The sequence below is a fragment of the Nycticebus coucang genome, chromosome 1 (genome assembly GCF_027406575.1).
Source record: "Nycticebus coucang isolate mNycCou1 chromosome 1, mNycCou1.pri, whole genome shotgun sequence".
Lineage (NCBI taxonomy): Eukaryota > Metazoa > Chordata > Mammalia > Primates > Lorisidae > Nycticebus > Nycticebus coucang.
Window position 1 is genome coordinate 182,298,112 of NC_069780.1, and position 19,824 is coordinate 182,317,935.

The following is a 19,824-nucleotide window of genomic DNA, read 5'->3' on the forward strand; positions in this document are numbered from 1 at the left end:
TGTGAAGTTGACTTGCTTTAATCTTATGGGCACTGTGGAATCTTCTCAAGGTTCCTGATTCCATCTCTGAGCTGTTTGGAAATCTGGAGCTGACACTGTGGTTCGTCTCTGGAAGGTGTGTAGAGCTCTCTGGCATTCACGTCCAGGCCCTCTTCTTTTGCATTGTCTTTATTATTCTCTTCCCTTCAGGTCCTTTGGTCTCATCACCTTGTAGCACCCTCCTTGTTGCATACGTGGGGGACCCAGTTGCATAGGTGTGTACTAAGTGTCCACCAGAGATAGCCAATATGGGGCTGCCAGTCTCCCCAGGGTCTGACCCAGGAGCAGGGTAAAGTCCTGGCCTGGGGCTCAACTCCTGGGTGAAGGGTACCATTTTGTAGGCTGCACAATCACATCCTATGGTTGAAAGAATAGCCTCTGCCACACACACAAATTAAATATTCACCTGTTTTAAATTTAAGGCTAGGGCACAAAAAGCAGTTCCATTCCAGAGAAGTTCAGGTGAGGGTTGGTGATAAGGATGGTGCTTTAAGTAGGGCATCAGCCTACAAAGCTGAAAGGTTGATTTGAAAATCAATATTTTATTTAGCAGTCAAATGCCTCCTTCAGCTAAAATCCAGGGAGTTGGATTTGTTTCTGTGGGCTGTTGGCCCCATTGCAGCCCACATTCTTAATGGATAATATGAACCAGCCATGACTTAGAAGAAAGACCTTCAGGCAGAAGTGAGTTTTAAAACTCCGCTTACGTTTTTTCCAGCTGTTCTTGTGAAACACTAGTAAACTCTCAACGGGGAAATAAAAATGTCCTCCTGTGGGAGCACTGGCTTCATGTCCTGGGCCTGTGTGGGAATGAGCTCATCTAGTGGCTTCTGTGAGGGAGATGAAGTGGGCCAAGACAGCCCTCCGTCGCCGGCTCTTGCCTGTTTCTTTTCTGATTTCTCTCGCACACCCTTGTCCATCCATTGCTCTTTCATTCCTCTCTCTGCTCCCCTGGTGTCTTCACACCAGTGAGCTGCCTCCTCAAACCAGTGGCACCTGCCGTTTCTGGATCCCAAATTGATAAAGGCAAGAGGCAAATGCTGGAGACAGCAGTGCAGTGCACTACGTCTTGGTCACTGCGTCCTGGAGCCAAAGTTGGGAAATGGTGGGGCAGGGAATGTCCCAGCCGTCCCTGGGAGATGTACACACAGGGTGCATGATGACCACGAGCACTGCTGTGTTGCCCGAGTTCATGTGGATGAACTAACCCTCGCATCAGGGAGACAGAGTGTCACAGAGTCTCCTGAGAGTCAGGGGAGCCTCAGGCCAGCTACACCCTTTCCCCTCTGCTTCAGCCTCATTTTTGTACAGTTAGCATGTCCTGGGGGTAATTGTCACTCCCTAGTAAATGCCATGCAGGGCTATGTTCTGTGGCGCTGAGTAGTGTCTGAAGGAGGCATCACAGGACTGTGGATTCTTTGCTTTAGAAGGGGAGAGTGCAGTTAAGAGTGCCTGAGAAGGGGTAGATGAGCAGAAAGGGTCAAAGCCTAGAAAGTTCTCTTTCCTTGGCAGCAGTGATTTATGAAGGGTTGCTGTGGCCTTAATATGCAAGTGTTTTGTGACTAGAGATTGGTACTCCCAGAGTTGGGCGCACACCTACACATGATGGGGGTGGTGATTAATGAGTGTCACATAGTAATTACCATCAGAACACGGCCTCCTTGCTAGTTGTGTAAACAAAACAAAAGCAGCTGTGCACAAATAGGACTCCGACTCAGGAAGTGGCATGGCCACTGTGTAGTGTTGTGGTTGAACTATCAGCAAGTGCTTTCTTTTGGGAAGAAAACAAACCTATCTATCAGTGGAGCATCTTAGAATTATACCTATAAAAATGATAAATTCCATCTTTAGATTAGGTAAGGGGACTTTAAGTGTGTTTATATTTCTTAGAAACTGCTAGTTTCTACTGCTTAGAGTATTCTATGCCGGAATCACAAATTGTGTGACATAGGTATCATGTTTCTGGAGTAGCTTATAACATTAGTAGTGGATAACTTTCAAAGTAGTTGGAGTAAACTCCATGATTGGACCAAACTGGACAAAGATTCTGAATACAGTCACGCACAGCACAGTGATGTATTGATCAGTGATAGATCACGTATCTGTAAATAATATCTATACATCTAAAATCTATAAATATGATCTTATTATAAAGGAGCTGAAAAATTCCTGTTGCCTAGTGATGTCTTTTTTTTTCTTTTTGGAGACAGAGTCTCACTTTGTCACCCTTGATAGAATGCCGTGGTATCATAGCAACCTCAGACTCTTGGGTTCAAACGATCCTCTTGCCTCCGTTTTTCATTTTTAGTAGAGATGGGGGTCTCACTCTTGCTGAGACTCATTTTGAACTCCTGTCCTCAAGCGATCCACCCACCTCGGCCTCCCAGAGTGCTAGGATTACAGGTATGAGCCACCACGCCCGGCTGCCTAGAGTGGGTTTAGGCTTGTATGTGTTTGTGTCTTAGTTTTTAACAACCAAGTTTAAAAACTAAAAAAAATAAAAAATAAAATAAAAAATTAAAAAAAGATAGATAAAAGTTAATAAAAGAAATAAACACAGAGCATCATTTTATACAGCTGTTCGATGTGTTTTTGTTTTAAGCTAAGTGATATTTACGAAACAGTCAGGTCGGTCACGGGGCCCATGCCTATAATCACAGTATTTTAGAGGCTGTGACAGAAGAATTGCTTGAGCCCAGGAGTTCGAGGAACATAGCAAGACTCCATCTCTACAAAACATAAAATAATTAAAAAATTAAAAAACTCAAAGAATTTAAAAGTTTGTAAAGTAAAAAAAATTATAAAAAACTAAGGTTAACATTATTGAATAAAGAAAAAATTAAAAAAAATTAGCGTAGCCTAGTGCATGGTGTTTCTAAAGTCCCAGTAGTGTGCGGTAATGCCCGGGGCCTTGACATTCATTTCCCACTCAATCACTGATCATCCGCAGCAACTTTCAGTCCTGCAGGCGACACTCCTGGTAAGCATACTACACAGGGGCACCAGTTTTCATCTTTGCACTGTATTTCTACTGTATTTTTTCTGTGATTAGATTTGTTCAAATACACAAATACTTACCATTGTGTTAAAACTGGCTGCAGTATCCAGTACAGTAACATACTGTTCAGGTGTGTAGCCTGGGAGCAACACGCTGTACCCTCCAGCCCAGGTGGGTAGGCTAGACCATCTAGGTTTGTGGAAGCGGGCTCTGTGACCTGTGTATAACACAATGATGAAATCGCCTAATGCCATATTTCTTACAATGTATCCCCATTGTTAAGTGGCACATGACTGTAGTTATAGTTTATCTATCCTGAAACACTGTGAAAACTACTTTTGAAAAGTGTAAGTAGTGGTGCTAAGGAAGGCTTTGAGATACAGGTTTCATTATAAAATGATTACATGCAAAGAGAAATGATAAACCTAGAATGAACAGACTTGCTGAAACAAGAAGAGATTTATTCAATAAACTAAGATACAATAAACATTGGCATCAGTGATAAAGGAAGTAACTGATAATCCTTTTTGGGGGCATGATAGAGGGGAAAATTGAAGCTGTTGTGTCCCATAAGGCAAGTGTTGAGCGTCTGATGGCATATAGTGTTACTCTCGTGTGCCAACTCCTATAAACTGGAAATGGTGCCTGGAGCTCTGATAAGGATCATGAGGCTTTGTTGGGAAGATTCTGGAAAGACTGTGATGACACATTAGCACAGTCTGCCATGTGTGGGAAGAGTGGCCTGGTACATGCCTTCCCTGGGGTGAGGCCAGGGAATAGTTTTTCTTCTTGCTTATTTGGATAAACTTTGGAAGACCCTACCAATATTCCGTGGTGTTCATGGCCCCTTGCCTTTCTGATGTTCTGATGCTTAAGATCTTGGCAGCATTACCTAGGAAAATATGAAGGTTAGGTGTTTCTTTGCTAAATTTGGGATAAACGTCTAGGGCAAAGGCTGTTTTTAAGATTAGATGGAAACCTTTGCCATTGTAATACTTTACAAGTCAAATCTGGCCCCACAGCTTTGCTAGTAAGATGACAAGAAATTACACGCATTTGTTTCATTTATTGTTAGCTGAAGGATCATCTCTCATTCGACTTTTGTTGAAGAACAATATTTCATCAGGAAGAGAACAGGCTTGGGGATTGGTGGTGAGACACTGGGCTCTGGTCCTGGTGTTGTGACTTTGTGGCTGTGTCTGCTTTCTCACCTGGAAATGGGAGCATTTTATACCTTGTCAGATTGTTGTGAGGATTCGAGAAGATGAATAAAGCTTTAATGTAGTTTCTAGTGTTTGGTATGTGCTTAGTAAATGAGGGGTACTATTATAGTAGATGCTCTCATAGCGTTCCTATTAGCTTGCTAGGTTAATCAGTGATCTCCATCCTCTCTCTTTCTCTGAATAGCTGCACATATGAAACCATGACTTTCTGAACTAGCAGACTTCTGTGGCCCAGGGCCAAGTCCACCGTGCAGCCTGATTTTGTAAATCACGTTTTACTGGATTAAAACCATGCTCTTTCATTTTCAAAATTGTCTGTGGCTGCCTCCTTGCTATAATGGCAGAGTTGAATACAGAGGCCATATGTATGGGCAGCAGAGCTGAAAACATTGACTATCAGACCCTTTATAGGAAATATTTGCCTAACCTACTCTGGTGTATAACTGCTTCCCCTACTTGAGTTGTGAACTTACTGAGTCGGTTGTGTTTATTCTCAGATCTCTTGTGCCCATTGCTGTAGCTCTTGCAATCGTGTAATGTAATTATAAATTACATAAAGTGGTGAAATAAGATCAAAGAGAGTATTGTTGTGGCAGATACCTGTGTCACAGATTGCTGTGTCCCAAATACCCAGCTTCCTTTTCTTCTTTGGGTAATAGAATCCCAAGTTTCAACTGGATTATGGCCATCAGCAATTGAACTATATTCCCCAAACTCTCTTGAAGCTAGGCTTGGCTATGTGACAGTGTTCCAGCCAGGGGGAGGTAAGGGAAAGTTGTATGTGCAACTTGCAGGCCCTGACTTTAAAGAGAAAGGGGAATGCCTTTCCCTCTCCCCCTTCCTGCTAGTAGTAATAAGGATGGGGTAGCAGGAAGCTGCAGTAACTGTCTCCATTCATGGAGTGGCAGTGTGATTGGAAAGTGTCTGAGCAACTAGATGGAAAGGGTCTGGGTCTCTCTTGCATGTCAGCCTGGACCTCTAGGCTCCGCTGTCACAAGAGGGAGAAATGAACGACTCTGGGTTTAAACCACTGTTGCTTTGACATTTATATATAGGTGAGCTTATTTTTAATACATACAGCTATTTATCTCTGTGAAGACTAAGTTGATGAATAGCAGTCAGTAAGGGCAAGTTGCTAGTATTCCTTTTTAAAAAATGTGCATCCCAAAACAACTAAAAAGGTTAGTAGTTATTAAGCTAAACTTTAAAATGGTCCTTTGCTTGGGTTTGATTTGTGTCATTACATTCTTGCTCCTTTTTAAATAAATGAAACTGGACATGATGCATAGTACATGGGGGTGTGTTTTATACAAGAACACCAATCTTTGTTCCAAGCTCTAAATCAATTGGCAGTCTTGAAACTTCTTCAGCACTTATTAATAAGTTAATATTTATTGCTCTCAGGAAATTAGGCCCTGACTTGTAGCAGCACCCATTGTTTTTAGTAAATTTGCCTTTACCTTCCAACTCCCACTTCTGGAATCTTCAGCTGCATGTTTCCAATAACTCAGCAATCCTTGCCTTGATTCAACACCGAATTTCTACTTCTATATTTTACTGACATTGCCAAGGAAAGATAAGTGAAGATCCCAGCATCTAGGGCGTGCTCACAGATCACATTGGCTAAGCCTACAGAAGGCACGGCAGAAGGGGACATCAGTCTGTGACATCACGGCAATCCATTTCAAAGGAAAGATGAAAGTCCTTATGGCTTTAAGTTTCTCCATTATAGGACCCCAAACATTGGAATAGCCTGGGTTTGGCATTTTACATTTTAAATATCCTCAGCATCAGAAAATGGAAGTAAACTGAGCCTTCCTCAGCATAGTAGGAGGGCTGTTGGCTGGGAACCACTTTGGTCCCGAGATTTGACACTATGCCAGTACTGTTGCTAGAATTGTCACTGATAGCTTCTAAGATTCTCTTTCCCCTTTTTTATCACTAGGGATGTTTTAAGGGATATTGTCGGAGTTAAATATTTCTCTCTCACATGAATACCAATTTGTAAATCCATTCGTTATGTGAGACAGTAATTGTTTATTTCTTAAAAATAGAGGGCTTAAAGCATTCAGAGTTTTTCTCAATTCATATTTTCAAGTAAACATGTGACTGGATAGGCCCCTTCCAGATTATAAAACCGTTGAGCAGAAGGTGGTGTTGGTAGTACTCACCCCAGACTCTCCACATGCTCCACAGGGGACAGAAAGGGTTAACCTGCAATCTCGTTCAGCTCCTTATTTAATGGGGAGGGAAACTCAGGCTCCTTACATGGACTAGTCAGACCTCAAAAATTATCTCCACCCTCTCGCCAATACTTCAGTGCTGTGACTTTCCACCATCCCCTTTCTTGTTTGTGCCCTCTGCACTGGCAGGCGTGTGCCCATACCCATCTCCCCTGCGTGCTGTTGCTGAATGTCGCATCAGATCGACTTACCATTAATACCTGCACTGTTCACACAACAGCTTGTTCTCAAAAGCCGCTTTTGAGGGAGGCTGAGGGCAAAATTAGCAAGCTCAAATTCATCATGATGAGATCGTCATTTTTTCTGTGACCGATAAAGGATCTGTTCCTTTTGTTAAGAGTGTAGTCTTTTGAAAGCCACTGATTAACTCATTCAATGGCTGATTTATAGGATTATATTATTCGAAGATAAATAAGAAATTCACTTTTCAAAGGATGAAGGTGAGAATGTGGCCTATAGTTCAACCATCTGATATCCTTATTGACTGTCTCAGTGTGTGGTAATCACTCCAGGCTTATCATAATTCAAGTTATTCTCCAGACAAAATTGATTTGAATTGGAAAGAACTTGATAGTTCAATTCTGTTTGGATGGTACATTCCTGCTTAGGTTCAGTATGATGGGTACAATCTCTAAAAAGCAAACTATGTTAGAAACTGTGTTACTAATGAAATGCTTTACAGTTTAAGAAACATATTTTTTGGGCTCATAGCCTATAGCTCAGCGGTTAGGGTGCCAGCCACATACACCAGAGCTGTCAGGTTTGAATCCAGCCCAAGCCTGCCAAACAACAATAACTACAAGCAAAAAATAGCTGGGCATTATGGTAGGTACCTATAGTCCCAGCTACTTGGGAGGCTGAGACAAGAGAATCGCTTAAGCTCAAGAGTTGAGGTTGCTGTGAGCTGTGATGCAAGGGCACCTACCAAGGGTGACATAGTGAGACTCTGTCTCAAAAAAAAATAAAATAAAATAAAAACCTATTTTTTTTTGTTGTCATGGGTTTCATATATTTAGGCTGAAGGTAAAATAATAGGGAGACATTTACTTTTGACTCCAACTACAGTAAATACTGGATTGTAATTCACTGAAATTAGAAAATTAGAATAGGAGAAAAGGTTTAAATTCAAATTAGCAAACTTGCTTCACATTAACAAATTGCTTCCCTTGAGGAATGTTTCTTGACTTATCCAACACTATCTGTTCAGGGATAAAGCAGAAATCTTTCCTTCCCTCAGGGATAGTGTGATAGAAGCAAATCTTGGCATTCCCAAAAGCAAAGGTGTTTAATCTCTTGCTTGTCTCAAGTAAGTGCTTGTCCCATGCTAGTAATGGAATTTACATTGTTTATGCCCTGGGCTTATGAAATCTAGTTATTAAAGAAAAAGTTGACAGAAGGGCAGCGCCTGTAGCTCCATGGTGAGGGCACTGGCCACATACACTGAGGCTGGTGGGTTCAAACCCGGCCCGGGCCAGCTAGAACAACAATGACAACTACAACAAAAGATAGCTGGGCTTTGTGGTGGGCGCCTGTAGTCCCAGCTACTTGGGAGGCTGAGGCAAGAGAATCGTTTGAGCCCAAGAGTTGGAGGTTGCTGTGAGCTGTGATGCCACAGCCTCTACCCAGGGTGACCACTTGAGACTCTGTTTCAGTAAAAAAAAGAAAGGAAAATGTTAACAAAATTAAAAATGATGAAAAGTGACTTTATTTAACTGGCATCTTATTCATAGAATCTTGAAGCTGTAATAACATAAGTGATGTGATGGGCAATTTAGTGTCAGCCTTCCAAATGATCCAGGTGGATCTGATAGTTGATGACCACTCAGGGACATAGTAGTTTGAGGTGGAAGGGGACAGGGATAGTCTCACATAATAACTGATCTCTGGTTTGTTTCAAACCTGGTATAAAGACAGAAGAGGGCCCCGAATAGAATACTAAGCTGCCCTGAGGAAGGTGGGGCTCGGCTTCTCTGGCTGCTCAACTGGCGCCTCTAAGGCCTGGGGACGAGTTGCTTACGTGGCTAATTGGTGGGAGAAAGTGAAGGCTTCAAGTTGAGTGCTATGTAATTTCTTAATCTTGTGTTTGCTTATTTAATCCTCAGCTTGACAAATGTTATTTGCTTTGTCATGGTTCTAATTCCGTGAGCATTCAGGCAGGGAAACATAGCTCTGTTTTTATTTTCTCTCTCTGTCTACATACACTCACAAACACATACACTCACAAACACATACAAGGTATGTAAGTATTCACAGGATTAAAAAAAATTCTAGCACATTATGCTAAGAAATGTTAAAATCTGCAACCAGATACCGACTGACCTTTCTAAGAAAAATTCGACAGGAATTAGCATCAGCAGATGTCCACTACCAACATGGAGCATGAGACCTTTAGTCACGAGATGAGAATACACATCTCCAGGCCAAAGTATATTTATAGGTGAGATCGCTGCAGCAGCTGTTTGCCATGGTTGCCAGGTGACAACTTAGGTTATTATAGATCCTTTTTTACTTTTCAATTTGTCAATATGGAGCATTGACAGAGCTAAGTTTCTGAAAAATACTGTTTGGGTTCACTTCCCCTTTCCTATAGATTTTTTAAAAATTATAAGTAATTAAATAACGTACATTCTCTGGAGATATTATATAAATCTACATACCTTTGGAAACAATTATTGCAGTATGAATTCATAGGGATGTGAAAAACCTAAAATGTGACTAGAAAGGGGTATATATGTGTGTTTGTGTGTGGTGGTGTTTTTTTTTTTTTTTTTTTTTTGCACAGACAGAGTTTCACTTTATCACCCTCGGTAGAATACTGTGATGTCACACAGCTCACAGCAACCTCCAACTCCTGGGCTTAGGCAATTCTTTTATCTCAGCCTCCTGAGTAGCTGGGACTACAGGCACCCGCCACAACACCCGGCTATTTTTTTTTGTTGCAATTTGGCTGGGGCTGGGTTTCAACCCACCACCCTCAGTATATGGGGCCGGCGCCCTACCCACTCAGCCACCGGCACCACCCTATGTGTGTTTTTTTTAATGGAATTTTATTTTTTATTAATTTTTTTATTAATTCATAGCTGTGTACATTAATGCAATTATGGGATACAGTGTGCTGGTTTTATATACAATTTGAAATACTTTCATCAAGCTGGTTAACATAGCCTTCACCTCATTTTCTTAGTTATTGTGTTAAGACATTTATATTCTACATATAGTAGATTTAACATGTACCCTTGTAAAATGCACCATAGGTGTGGTCCCACCAATTTCCCTCCCTCCACCAACCTCCCCACCCCCCTCCCCAAACCCCCCCCCCGCCACCTCCCCCTCCTCTTTCCCCTTCATCTTGGGCTATAGTTAGGTTATAGTTTTCATATGAAAGTGTGGGTGTTTATAAATTGGTTTCATATTAGGGCTGAGTATGTTGGATACTTTTTCTTCCATTCTTGAGATACTTTGCTAAGAACACTATGTTCCAGCTCCATCCATGTAAACATGAAGCAGGTAAAGTCTCCATCTTTCTTTAAGGCTGCATAATATTCCATGGTGTACATATACCACAATTTATTAATCTATTTGTGGATCGATGGGCACTTAGGCTTCTTTCATGACTTAGTAATTATGAATTGGGCTGCAATAAACATTCTGGTGCAAATATCTTTCTTATAAAGTGATTTTTGGTCTTCTGGATATATATACCTAGTAGAGGAATTGCAGGATCAAATGGCAGGTCTATTTTTAGATCCCTAAGTGATCTCCAAACTTCTTTCCAAAAGGAACATATTAGTTTGCATTCCCACCAGCAGTGCAGAAGTGTTCCCTTTTCTCCACATCCACGCCAACATCTATGGTTATGGGATTTTGTGATACGGGCTAATCTTACTGGAGTTAGATGATATCTCAAAGTGGTTTGATTTGCATTTCTCTGATGATTAAGGATGATGAGCATTTTTCATGTGTCTGTAGGTCATGTGCCTGTCTTCTTCAGAGAAGTTTCTCTTTAACTCCCTTGCCCACACTGAGATGGAATTACTTATTCTTTTCTTGCTAATACGTTTGAGTTCTCTGTGGATTCTGGTTATTAAACCTTTGTTGGAGACATAACCTGCAATATTTTCTCCCATTCTGAGGGCTGCCTGCTTGCTTTACGTACTGTGTTCTTGGCTGTGCAAAAGCTTTTTAGTTTGATCAGATCCCAGTAATGTATTTTTGGTGGTGCTTCAATTGCCCAGGGGGGGTCCTCCTCAAAATATTCTCCCAGGCCAATTTCTTCAAGTGTTTTCCCCGCACTTTATTCTAGTATTTTTTACCCAGTGAGAATCTATCTTTGTTAATGGTAAAAGGTGTGGGTCTAGTTTCAGTCTTCTACAGGTTGCCAGCCAGTTCACCCAGCACCATTTGTTAAATGGGGGGTCTTTTCCCCACTGAATGTTTTTGATTGGCTTATCGAAGATCAAATGATGGTAAGTAGCTGGATTCATCTCTTGGTTCTCTATTCTGTTCCATACATCTACATCTCTGTTTTTGTGCCAGTACCAGGCTGTTTTGATCACTATTGATTTACAGTATAGTCTGAGGTCTGGTAGTGTGATTCCTTCTGATTTGCTTTTATTTCTGAGTAATGTCTTGGCTATTTGAGGTTTTTTCTGATTCCATATAAAACAAAGTATTATTTTTTCAATGTCTTTAAAGTATGACAGTGGTGTTTTAATAGGGATTGCATTAAAATTGTACATTGCTTTGGGTGGTATGGACATTTTAACAATGTTGATTCTTCCCAGCCATTAGCATGGTATGTTTTTCCATTTGTTAACATCTTCAGCTATTTCTTTTCTTAGAGTTTCACAGTTCTCCTTATAGAGATCTTTCACATCCTTTGTTCGGTAACTCCCAAATATTTCATCTTCTTTGGCACTACTGTGAACGGAATAGAGTCCTTGACTGTTTTTGTGTTTGAGAGAACATAACAGTATCTGAAGTATTCTCCACTGGAGTGAGGCTGCCCTACAAGAACTTGAAAAACAAAACAAAAGGGACTTCTTTTTCTCTGGTGTCTTATGTGAAGGTTGAGTTTCTAACCCTAGCCATTGATCTTCTCATCCTGTCCCATGCATTTGAGGGAGGCTCCATCCTGTTCTCACTGGTATCACAAATACTGGCAGGGCCTGTGGGAGCAATGCCCAGACAAAGTACTCAAGATTCAGAGCTCCCCTTGATGTGAAGCATTAAGGCCCAAATTTTGCCAAAAGGAATCCCGCATGAAATACAAATGTCCTATTCTAGAAAGTCTTGGTATCTATGAGGCATAATTCTTAATTACCTAATTTTGAAGGCAGTTTACTGCCCATTTGCAAGAAAGAAAAAGGAAACTTTTCCATAGAGATGAAAATCGGTTTTCAAAAATTTAAGAGAATGTTTGCCTAGTATTTTACATTTTTTATACGTGTAAAGGCATGCATGCTAATTATACGTGCAAATATGTAATATATAGAAACATTAAGATACATTTCAATTCATACCCACAAAGTGATTCTTGTCTATTATTTTATCTTTTTTATACATCTAAAGGCATCCATGCTAATTATGCATGCCAGCATTAATATATAGAAACATTAAGATAAGTGAAAAATCATGGTGTTATGAAATAACTACCTTTGATAATTTTTTATATTTTTTGGATGTTTACTGTTTATATTCATTTATTCATTCAATGTCTTTATATGCCTCTAGAAATCAAGCTCTCTTAGCTACTGAAGACAGAGTGGCGTCCAAGAATTTCTTCACGGAATTTAAAGTCTAATGGGGAGTCAGTATTACCAAATTCATAAATTAATTGCAATTGATAATTGCTACAAAGGCACATTACAAGATGCCGTGGTGGTCAGTGATGAGATCTGCTGGGCTTCACAGTCTTCACAGCCTTAATCTTCCCTTGCTTGCAACAGAGATCACACTAGTCCCTACTCGCAGGGGGAGGGGGAAAGAGGGGACTCACGTGGTGGAGATTAAGTGAGACCGTGCACGCAGAGAGCTTAATTTAGTGCCTGGCACACAGTGGAGCTCACCAAATGGTAGCCATGGTCATGATCATTGTGAGCACATGCAGTAATTTCAGTTTGAGAAGCTGAGATTCATGAGATTATGGAATCACTTTGTGAGTACGAATTCAGAAACAGTTGAAGGGATGGGGAGAGAAAATAGGAATCTAAACTCCTTAGGCCCAAAGAGCTTCACCTGGAAACCAAAGCTGCTTGTTAGCTGTTTCTATTTATGCAGCTTGGCATTTAGGGATCCATAATCCTGCCCTAATGTGCTTTCCCCCTCATGTTTGAAATGGTCTCCGTGTTCCGATCCAGCGTGTTCTTTCTGTATCTTATCTCACATTAGGAGCCTTCTCAGTTGCATGCATTACTTCCCTATTCCATTGTGCATTTGTTCCATGACCTTGAACAAAATGTAGTTAATGTATCTGGGCCTTAATGTCCTCATCTACTAAACAGGAATAATACACAGTAGCTGACTTACACGTTGGTTGTTAAGGACAGTTTACAAGATGCAGAAGAGTGCCTGCTTCTGGTAAGTGTTGGCTATTATTCACATTTCATGCTGCCTTTAACCCCCTTTATTTGAGTCGTTAATCAACTGCCTTTATTTGAATTATTCAACCTATCTGCAGCTTTCCTTTCTACTAAAAATTGCCACCTAAATGAAACTGTTATATTAAACTATGTAATCTTATTCTGTAATTTTTATAGTCATGTCTACCTCATAATTTAAAATGTATTACACAGTTTTCCATTATTGCCACTGAAAAATGTAGTGCTTGATTTTATGTTACAAATACCTGAGACTGGCTAAAGGCAGAAGGGAATTGGCTCCAATTATGGGAGTGTCCACGGGTGGATTTGCTTTGCACCTTGCCTCTTGGCCTAACAGGACCCAAACCTGAAGCCAGACCCTCAGGATTCTTTGGCAGTCTCCTCACACACACACTCCTTTTCCCACCCACTGTAGGTTGCCTGTGTCTCATTGGTGATTATCTCCTCAAATCGAAAGCTCAAGAAACATGTAAAAGGCTTTGAGCTTTGATATCCTAAAAAATAAAAATTTTTGCCTTGAAAATAAATATTCAGTTGTAATAATACTTCTTTTGACTTTTTTTTTCATATTTGGTAGAACATTTTAGTAATCTAGGCTTTGCTTATAGAAAACAAGAAGGTGATTTTTAAGTAATGTTTGCGAAATGTTTAGAGGATTGATTTTAGAACCTTAGTGTATTTAATGGTACTTCTTTTTAAATTTATTTTTTATTTTGGAGTGTTACAGGGGTATACACTTTTCATTACATAGTTTGCATTTGTACATTTTGCATCAATGGTATAAGTGTACCCGTTACCCAGAATATATGCCATTAAAGTCATTGCATTCTTTTGACTTTTAAGTTCACTAGTAGAAGCTAAAAGGTTCTTTTGCCCTGTAAGATGTGCAGTAAAAGATCTTAGAGTTAATAGGTTGTCCTCATATATCCAACCCCCAGCTTAGCTTTCAAATTCTTTTTTCCCCCCACCCATAGCCCAAGATACAATTAGATGCCATTTTAAAAAGGCAAGTTTCATGTATAATGAGTGTATGTGTGTACATATATGTATGTGTATTCTGAATTGTTCTGGGGTCACAGGTAAAATTTCATTTGATTGGGGGCTGTGCTTCAGTCATTTCTAAACTCCTGGAACCAAGAATGGTGGCAGTTAACATTCACTCAGTGCACAGTTATTGAAATGAATGGAAGCGAAGTGAAACGAGACCAAGAGATGTTATTTCTTCTATGCCAAGATTCATTTATTCCCGAATTATTTTTTCTAGTGCTCAAAGACACTTTGGGTGAAAGAGAGGACTAGGCTGCTAGCATCTGTTCTGTCTTACAGAATTACAATCTATTTTTAAAGAGCACGAGCGTGTCAGATTTCTTAATCTTACAGAACCCCCTAGTGGCGAATATTGGGTGCTGCATTCTGAAGCTAAACAGCGCATTTGAGTTCCACTTGTGTGGCCTTCAAGCTACACAAAGATGCACCTTTTAATATATTTAAACATTGTTTTTGATAAGTGTGTTTTTAAAGGAGAACAGGTACACAATAATTTAAAAGATAAAATACATGAAAATAAGTAAAATTGCGGTCCGACTGCTTTGGTTATTTGGTTTATAACAAAAACTCATCACTTTTTATTCCTACAAGTGACAGTTGACTTAAAGTCAGTTCGCTGCTTTCAGGGCCTGCTTTTAAGACTTGTTAGGACGGCGGCGCCTGTGGCTCAGTCGGTAAGGTACCGAGGGTGGCGGGTTCAAACCCGGCCCCTGCCAAACTACAACCAAAAAATAGCCGGGCGTTGTGGTGGATGCCTGTAGTCCCGGCTACTCGGGAGGCTGAGGCAAGAGAATCGCTTCAGCCCAGGAGTTGGAGGTTGCTGTAAGCTGTGTGAGGCCACCGCACTCTACAGAGGGCCATAAAGTGAGACTCTGTCTCTACCAAAAAAAAAAAAGACTTGTTAGGACCAGAGCAGCATTAGTTTAGGACTCATTATACTCAGCTGCTGAAGTAAGACCCTTCTGAGTACTCTACCAATGTTCGTGGATTTTTTTTTTTTTTTTTTGGATTTTGGCCAGGGCTAGGTTTGAACCCGCCACCTCTGGCATATGGGACTGGCGCCCTACTCCTTGAGCCACAGGTGCTGCCCTGTTCATGGATTTTTGAGGTTTTTTAGTATAGTTGTGGGGACCAGACACAAGACCCTATCCCTTGTAGTCCTTTCTGATGGCTCTTTTCCAGCCTCTGCGTCACTCCCCCACACGTCCCAGTCAGTTCTCAGCTCTCCAGGGGATCCCCACTCCCCCAGGAGGACAGAACATGCTCTCTACACAGCACTTAGACTCTGTCCTGCAAACTCTAGCTTCCTGGGTCACCTCTTTGGACCCTCAGCTCTGTCTCCTCAACTCAGCAAGTCACCAGGTTCCCCCTGGTGGTCACCCTGCTCCAGGTCATAGGAACACTCGGCAATCACAGGACTCCCTCTTGGGTTTCCTGCCTCTCAGGGGTTCCTGTCATCCTTGCCTAATGCCCAGGGTTTTGAAAATAATTGCTTCCTATGTTTTGTCTGGCTTTCTTTTTGCTTTTTGGTTGTTTCAGGTGGGAAGGTTTATTGGCTCCTTGTCACACCATCTTGCCCAGAAGCAGAAGTCTTCCCTCTTCATTGTGAAAGGAATTCTATGTAATTCTCTTGAGGGTATTTCTCAGTGACTTTCAGGGTAAGAGATGCCTGTCTCGGGATCCCTTGGGACACCTGTTAAAAGTGCAGATCTCTGAGCTTCACCCAGGCCTGCTCTGTCAGCGTCTCTCCAGCGAGCCCTCCCACCCCTGCCACCTGCTGCTTGAACAGTGCCCTGGGAGGCTCAGCACTCTTTAGGAACTGCATGAGGCTTACCTGGACCCAGCCACCTGGTGCATGCAACTAATTGTATTCTAATAGGGATGTGGAGGCAGGATGAAGGGATATTGGCTTGAAATTGTCAAGAGGCCAAGGCTGCTTTCTGTGGGTGAAGCGAGGCCACCTGTCTGAGGCCCCATCTATTTGATTTTTCTTCCCTTAGAGTTTCACAAGCAGGTGAAACCATAACTTCTTCGGCTGTTGAAAAAGCACTTGGCTCTGGCTCAGTGTTCTTTGGTAAATAATTGCTTATCTTGACTGCGGATGACCTTTGACTGTTTTTTCTTAAGAAGGAAAACTTGGGCGGCTCCTGGGGCTCAGTGGGTAAGGCGCTGGCCTCATATACCGAGGGTGGCGGGTTCAAACCTGGCCCTGGCCAAACTGCAACAAAAAACTAGCTGGGCATTGTGGCGGGCACGTATAGTCCCAGCTACTCAGAAGGCTGAGGCAAGAGAATCGCCTAAGCCCAGGAGTTAGAGGTTGCTGTGAGCTATGTGATGCCATGGCACTCTACCAAGGGTGACAAAGTGAGACTCTTGTCTCTAAAAAAAAAGGAAAACTTAACGAAATGGCATCAGCTGATGCCTTTGGAGAAGGCATTTACAGCTGCAGATCCTTGGGCGAAGCCCATTTGAAAGACGGCATGTCTGTGAGGGGCTGGGAGTTACAGTGAATGCCCCTGGGAATGCCTCGCGGACTGGACTGGCGGGGCATGGGGGGTGTCTTAACGGCTTCCTTATCTTGTGGCTGGAGTGTGCAGCAGGTGCTCAGTAGTAAAGGCAAGAGTGTGAGAGAAAGAAGAGGGGAGGGGGAGGGAGAGAGGATGGGAAAGACAAACTAAAGAATCTTATTTCCCTCTGAACCTGGAGCATGCATGTTCCCTCTGAAACTAAGGAGGAAATAATAATAATGAAGCCGTTGGTAACTAATTTCTTCTTAGATGAGCTTCAGTCACAAAAGGCTTGAACCGCTTGGTTAAGAAATTGGTAAAAACTCAAACTGGTTGAGTTTGCCTTAGGTGCCTTAGGTGTGTTTCAGTTCCTTTTATGTTAGCTGGGTCTTAATGTGGCACATTGATCAATGCTGAGGATGGTGGGAAGATAGCCGCACGCCAGGGAAAAGAGATGTTTTCGAAGCCTCACGCAACATTCACAGAAGAGCCTTTCTCTGGCTGTGTGTCTTCCAAACAAGGCTCTCCAGGAAAACCTAGAGTTTCACTATGGAGCAACTCTGCCTGTTGCAGAGTGGAGACGTCACCGGTGTTGAACGTCAACCAACCACCCAGCACGGGTCTTAGTTCCTGCTGAGTATTTGGATTTTGCACATGAAGTGCTCATTTTCCTGGAAAGGGTTGGTCTTCACATGATGCCATATCGGCATTGGTCAATCATGCCTCATCCTTCCTGGTTCTAGGAAGGAGTAAGGAGGAACATGCGTGTCGCTTCTCATTCTCAGTTACAACGTGGTCTCTTCAACGGATGTCATTGAATTTATCCTTTGAAGAGGGCACCTGTTTTAAATGAAATTGAATTATATTGGACATCAGGAGTTAGAGCCATGGCTCTTGGCTTTGTCTCAAACTAGCTGAGAAAACTTGGGTTTTATGTTCTTCACATACATACAGGGTGGCCATAAAGTTTGTGTGCAATTTAAAATAGGGTGAAATTTAAAATCGCACATGAACTTATGACCATCCTATATAAGAGAATTTGAAAAGTTGATGTCAAAGTCCTGTCTCCTTATGAATTATATAACTGTATTACTCAAATTAAATCACATATATCCCCATTAAATTTTATTCAGCACAGTTTGAACATTTATTTTTATCTCAAACATTTATTAGTCCTTCCAAAGCCCATTTGGTTAGATAAATTTTCACGTTGCACACAATGAATTTCTCTTTTGTTGTGATTATTAACAATTCAAATCTCAGTTATAATTTTTATTACGTTAATATAACAATGGAATGTATTGTTAAAAAAACTTTCACTTGAGGTTTTTGCAAAGGGAAAAAGTTTGATTAAGAGTGGTTTATTTTTGGCGGTGCCTGTGGCTCAAAGGAGTAGGGCACGGGCCCCACATGCTCGAGGTGGCGGGTTCAAACCCAGCCCCAGCCAAAAACTGCAAAAAAAAAAAAAGTTTTTTTTATGAATATGGAAAATAGTCACAAGGTGAATATTCTCCATATATTCCCACCAAGTAGTATTATTTATAGACAAGAGAAAGGAATGGTGCTACAGGTATTCAAGTTTTTGAAGTAGTAACTTCTTACACTTTGAGTATAATAATGCAAGACACCATGGAATACTACTCAGCCATTAAAAAAAATGGAGACTTTACAGCCTTTGTACTAACCTGGATGGAAGTGGAACACATTATTCTTGGTAAAGCATCACAAGAATGGAGAAGCATGAATCCTATGTACTCAATTTTGATATGAGGACAATTAATGACAATTAAGGTCACAGTGGAGGTGGGGGAAGGGGAGAGCAGAGAGAGAAAGAAGGAGGGAGGGGTGGGGAAAGGAAGAGGGGAAAGGAAGAGCAGAGAGAGGGAAGGAGGGAGGGGTGGGGCCTTGGTGTGTGCCACACCTTTTGGGGGCAAGACACGATTGCAAGAGGGACTTTACCTAACAAATGCAATCAGTGTAACCTGAGTTATTGTACCCTCAATGAATCCCCAACAATAAAAAATATATATAAATAAAAAAATGCAAGACACAAAAAGGAACTCAATAACTTTTAATTGAATAAATGAATAAATTAATGGATAGACAGTGTTCATTTAAACTCCACTATGGAAAATACATGAGATCCTTCAGTGCAAAAGAGAATTTTTAGTAATTTTATTGTGATCTCTATAAAGTACATTGAGTCATATGAATTCTTCACTTGAAAATTATCTCCATAGGTGGTACTAGACTAGGCTCCTATCCAATTTTAGGACATTTTACTTACTAGAATAATAATAAGTATATATAAAATAACAGTGTCATTTCTTGGCCATGATTCCTTATGGTGTAATAGAACAAAACTCCAGCATCCATACAAAGTATCATTCGTTAAAAAAAAAGATTTCCCATGTTTCTAGCCAGCGAAAATATTATTTTTACTTTACAAATAAAAAAAGTAGGCAAAAGCTTGTAACATTTGTATCTTAACAATAGAATTTAAAGTGGGATGTACTCATGTACGAAGGTTATTTATGCACAAGATTATCTCTGTATTGTAAAAATAAAACAGTGAATGTTCAAGAAAAGTTATTTATGAAATAAAAAGCATTATACAGTTGAGTATCAAAAGATTTGTAAAGTGCAACATACATCGAGATGTATATACACTCACACACGTGAAGCTTTAAGAACAGTAGGAAATTGATTCTTGTGTATCTGTCACCTAAGAAATAGCCCATGACCAGTGCCTAAGCTGTTACATGTCGTGTTCAAGTAACATTCTCTGCTTAACTGCCCTCTCCTGAATTTTATTTTTATTTTTATTATTCTGCTTAAATAATCTGTTTAGCTTACCATGATTCTAAACTTTATATAAATGAAATAACACTGCACATATTATTCTGTGATTTCTTCTCAATATTATGATAGCGGGGTTCACACACGGTTCATTTTCAGTGTTGTTTTGTCTCATTGCTTAAACCCAAATCATCCAATTTCTTCATTGTCCTGATGAAAGTATATTTTAAATGTTTCAAAATACGAAATGTTCATTTACTCTATTTTAATCTTTTTTTCTTTCTTGATAACAGTACCATTCTAACCTTTAAAGAATGTTAATCAAATCCTTCCGTTGTAAGTTTTTGATTGATTTTTGTTAGAATT

General features: G+C 40.7%; 1 protein-coding gene across 4 annotated transcripts in view; it reads left to right on the top strand.

The window, feature by feature from the left end:
* The window catches only part of RETREG1 (reticulophagy regulator 1), a 144,888-nt gene that overhangs the window by 110,151 nt on the left and 14,913 nt on the right, over positions 1-19,824 (top strand). The window lies entirely within an intron of this gene.